This window comes from Protopterus annectens, chromosome 2.part1, assembly GCF_019279795.1.
Source record: "Protopterus annectens isolate FY-2018-M chromosome 2.part1, PAN1.0, whole genome shotgun sequence".
In the NCBI taxonomy this organism is placed as follows: domain Eukaryota; kingdom Metazoa; phylum Chordata; order Ceratodontiformes; family Protopteridae; genus Protopterus; species Protopterus annectens.
Genome location: NC_056729.1, coordinates 1,201,604,765 through 1,201,610,262, shown reverse-complemented (window position 1 = coordinate 1,201,610,262; position 5,498 = coordinate 1,201,604,765).

The window sequence follows — 5,498 nt, the reverse complement described above, 5'->3', positions numbered from 1 at the left end:
TCAGAGGAGTGGGTTCTGAGTTCTGGAAAGCTGCCAGTGTGGGTTCGCTGTACAGGCACAGAACCCATATGCCACCGAGGCAGTGCAACTGATAAACATCTGTAAGTTAAGGCTTAAGTCAAGCCATATTCCTAGGTATCTGTAATGTTGTATAATCACTCTTGGCTCTTTATTGTTGTGGATAATGGTCTGACTGGTTCTTACTGCAGTGACCCATTGTGCTGTCCCAAAAAGCATAGTGTTGGTGATTTAGGTATTGAGAAGGTTGTGAACCTGAAGCCAGTTATTGAGCTGTTACAGGTCTTGTTCTACTTTAGTCTTTTATGTTTTGGATTAGCTAGATCTCTAGATGACCATGTCACCTGCACAAAAGATTGCTGACTGACAAAGTCTGCAGATGACTGACATTACACAAGAGGATCTAACTCAGAAAAATGACTGGTGCCAAAGTTACAGATTAAAGCTCAGAGCCAAGAAATGCATTATAGTGTGTTTTGAGAAAACAGCCACAAAGGCTAATTACTCCCTCGATAAGATAACCATAAGTGTTGACCTGGTAATGATCTGGGAACATATGTAGACAGTAATCTGACTTTGGCCAACATGTGGCCAAGATAGTAAGAAAATCAGTCTATGTCACCAGATTTATAAGTAAAGGCATAGCATCCAGGTCTAAGGAAGTCACAGTGACACTTAATTTGGCCCTTATCAAACCCATAATTGAGTATAATGCCCCTTTCAGCATGTACCTGACCTGAAATATGCAACAGTTGGAATGCTCAGAAAGGTTTCTTACCAGGACAATTCAGGGTATAAACACATTGTCCTATACAGATCACCTTAAAGCAGGGGTGTAGCCAATGAATTTCATTTTGTACTCACAGATGCTTATTGCTATCCCCAATCTGCCAGGTATTTTAAAAATGGTCAAATCAGTGGAGCTGTTGCCCACCCCCACCCCCAAACTTAATGTGCGTAACATTTTAACTGCTCAGTCCAAACTATTAGAGGTATTGTTTTTAGATCTGCAGTCCTCACTGTAAGCAACATACATGTTTTTAGAGGCATTAAACAAATAGATGGTTATGGATATAATATGACTTGATAAAGCACCAGTGTTTCTAACATATTCAGAAAAAAATTGTACTCTTTTGAGTACAAACAGTATGCCTAACTACACCCTTGCCTTAAGCCGTATCTCTGTACTTAGTCTCCTACAGGCTACTGAGAGACAGTCTATGCCTGGCATACAAGGCATCCTTGGATACAGCTCTGATGGACGTTTTACTCATCTACAAAATGAACAGCATCAGAATCACTAGATCCAAGAATTTAAATTTAGCTTTTGACATAAATAAGACATGTTGGTGAGACAGATATATGTCTCACATGATCCCAATGCTCTGGAACAGGTTCCCCATCCATCTGAAACAGAGTCCATCCCTACCCCTATTTAATTGCAACTTTAACCAATAAATGGGAAATTGGAAATTTACCCTAGGACTGGCCCCCATGTCTCTGATAGACAGAGGCAGACAATAATGCCCAAACTAACATACAACCTCCCCACACACACACACACACACACACACACATGGCCTCTAGAAACTTCCTACTAACATGCCTGCTCTTAATAAATGCTCATGATACACAGTGACCCAATTCAGTTGGGTTCTATAGCTGTGCTTATAAAGGCCCTGGTAATCATTAGTCTAATATATACCTATGAACCTACAAGAGTAGTGGAAGGTCTGATGGCAGTTTATTGATGAACATCAAGAACAACAGAGGGGAGAGAACTGATCCCAAAGGACCCCTTTGGATAGAGGGGCAGATGAAGAGGTAATTATTCCTATTCACACTTTAAAGTGCCTGCCATCAAGGAAGGATCTAAACCATTGCAGAGTGTATTTGCTGATGCCTGCTGTGTACAGGGAGTTTAATAGGAGGGAGTGGTCTACTAAGTCAAAGGTTTTTCTGAAATTAATAAATAATGCAATGATATGGAGTCCTTTGTTCATATTTTGTACTGTGTCATCTATAAGGGTGTAAATGGTGGTCATGGCACTCGTACTGGCCCAGACACCATGCTGGAGTGAGAAGGGTATCTTGTATGTTTGGACATGGTGTACTAGTTAATTGTATACTAGTTTTTGAAGATATTGTAGTAGTAAGAAGATTGAGTTTGGGAGGGTAGCCTAATGGTTAAGGTGTTTGCCTTACAAACACAAGGCGCAAGGTTTAAATCTCACAGGGGATAACTAGCTAGGCTTAAAATGGCTCGCAAGGACAGTTAGCCTAGTGCTAACCTATGAGTGGAAGTTATTGGCTTTGGAAGGTTTAGTTGTCTTAGGAATATATTTTACTTTTGTTATTTCCATTGTTTTGGCATACAGTTGTTACTAAGCCAGAGATTGTAGAGATGTGTTAGAGAGGGGGTGAAGGATGAAATCTTGGCTGAGGGTGAAAAACATGGATGGTTGCCATCTGCACTAACCAGAAAGTCAATAGCTATTACTTGTATGAATGTTTGAGCATCTTATGATTGCATTCCTTTTTAACATAGAAACATAAACTGGGGATGGCTTATTTCAGGATCTGCACGGTCATTGATAGGGGCTAAAGAAGATGAGGTAGTGGTAAGAAGAGATGACAATTCCTTATGGAATTCTTGTAGAGTTAAGGTGAATGGTTATATTATCTTCATTGAGAAGGTCAATATGGGAGATTCACCCAGTTATCTGGTTTGCTGTGTGCCAGATTAGTTTGGGTTGAGATTTGGAAATTTTTAAGAAATGCTTTGTCCTTTCTTTGAGAAAGCTTTTGAGTTGTTTAGTAATCCACTGTTTTTAGCTGGTTTCAAGAGTCTGGTGACAATGGGAAAGTACTTGTTTTCAAGGTATAGAAGGGTATTCATGATTGAGATGTCAACTGTTTAAGGGTCTTGTGCAGAAAAGGAGGATGGACCAGTTTGTTTGGGAAAACTGGTTTAGTGTTTCAACATGTTGTGCAGAAAAGGAGGATGGACCAGTTTGTTTGGGAGAACTGGTTTAGTGTTTCAACACATTGTACAGAAAAAGAGGATAGACAAGTTTGTTTGGGAGAACTGGTTTAGTGTTTCAACATGTTGATGGATTCGGGCCTGAAGGGTATGAATTTTAGAGGGCTGTTCATGCTTGGTATATTCGAGTGAAGGTAACTGGCAGACGTCACTAAATTAATGATGGAGGATGGAGATTTGGAAGATTATATTAGGATTGTTGTTTATTATGACATCTAAGAGGGTGTGGTCACGTAATGTATAATTTGGCCTAGTAGCTCCATGTACTAGCTGGGTAACACCTAGACTGGAGAGGGAGTTTAGCACGTCTGTCCTTTAGGGGTTGAATAGTACCTGGGAATAATGTCTTCTTTGCACTTGGTTTGTCTCACAATATTAATTAGTTATGTAAATTTATTACAATGGAGGGGGATATATGTGAGAATAAGATATAGTGGGTTGTGGTTTTAGATATTAGGATAATGACCATCCAGTCTGGTTCATGATAATTAAGGCATTGGCTTTAGGTACAGTAGTTGATTTTAAGATTATTCTTCAACAGGAAAACTGTACCTCCATCAGCCCTGGGTTCTGGTCTGGCATTGAATAGATATATGTGCCCATAGACACAGGCACACAAGTTGGGTATACCAGGTTTTGTCCCTGATTCAGTTATACCAGTCATTCCATGGGTTTGAGCAGAGAGAGAAAAGCAATAATCTATTCTAGCTTATTAAGCCTACTGCTAGCATTTATAATGGCTATTTTGTTAATAGGCTGCCTATTTCTGCTGCATGTTATGGGCCCTGAACCGGACTCAAGGTGGATCAACAGAAATATGTTCTATAAGGGGTTTAAGTGAATTGTAAATCTGAGGAATATTTTTATGGGGATGGTCAGGTAGGTCTAGTTGTTAGAGGATGTTTTAGTTAATTTTTGGAGGATGGAAAATAGAATAAAGAATAAAATACTTTATAAAGACACAGAAGAGTGATCCCATGCCTGAAGCTATGACCTACTTTACAGGTACATTTAATGTGACCCTGAATAAAGACTTTGCAAATGAGCATAATTTTGTATTAAGTGAAATACCAAATCATAGGATCATACAATCATAGGAGGTTACTAGGCTAATGGCCCTGGGGCCCTTACAAGCCTAGCCAAGAGTTTATCCCAAAAAAGAAACCTCAGTCAGCACCTGTCACCCCTGTCAATGAGGGACACAGGTGGAGCCCCTGGGGCAAATTTGCGGTTTCCCATCCACTCATCAAGGTTGCACTTGAAGAGGGTCAGTGAGGTATTCTGTTTGACGTGTATGGGAAGTCTATTCCGAGACAGAGCAGCCTCTGGGAGACAAACTTGTCTCTCCAGCAGGTTTTGTGAATGTCGCATATTAGATTTAGGCCTTTCAAGCGGCTAATGCATGAGGAGTTAGACTTACAGATACGGAGCATCTCTAGATTAGTATTTGAAAAGTATACCAAATTTATAGAAGTATTAGGAAAGCTTTTTAATACTGAAATTTAGTACAATGTGTCCTGTAGGGCTTAATAATGAAGTAAATCATAAGTGTTTTCTTATTAATTGATTAATTTTATTGGTTATTACTGATTGTATGGATTTATAAATGGTGGACTATTTGGTTCCCTATTAAGTAAGTGAACGCTTAATATAGCGAATGCTGTTTAATCGACAGCTAAATGTTGAAACGGCAAAATCCCAAAGACACAGAACAGCGATTTTTTTCCTAGGGGAAAAAAAAAATCACTGGGCTGTTTTTGGGACTTTGTCATTTCCTCCACTGTGGTGCGATCTCGGAGTTGGTATATTTAAGTGGGGGGTACAGCTCCCCCCATGGGTGGTGGTGGGGTGAAGCACTTTATTTTGTGTTTTTTTTTTTTTTTTGTGGACCAGCGATTTTCCCTAGGAAAAAAAATCTCTGTCCCCTTTGTTCAGAATTTTGTGTTTTCATTCTTTTTGGGTCGATTTTACAGCGTTTGCTGTTATAATATAGATCCTACTATTTTATACTATGTAACTCCTAGAAAACCTGTCCAAGGTGCCAAGAGGAAAGTATGCCAATTTAATAACATGATTTTTGTGTCATCTATCATTCTTGACTATTTTTTCATACAGATTAATTTTTTCATACAGATTAGCATTTGCTGTGCCTACTCTGGCAGGACCCCTGTTACTGCAAGGTAAAAGTCTGTTGGGTAGAAAGCACCCTATCCAGCTAAACCATAGGCTCCCAGGTTCTAAAACAGCCTCTCTCAAACCATGAAAAGTCCTTGTGCCTCTCCTTGATATCAGAAAAGCACTTTGGGATTCCTTATACAGAATGATCATAAAATGCAGTGTAAAACATATGTATAGATCTGAAATATCAATATCTGGCTTATTCGTTTATTATAACTTTACAATAAAAATACAAATTTTGACTCTCACACATTTAGTC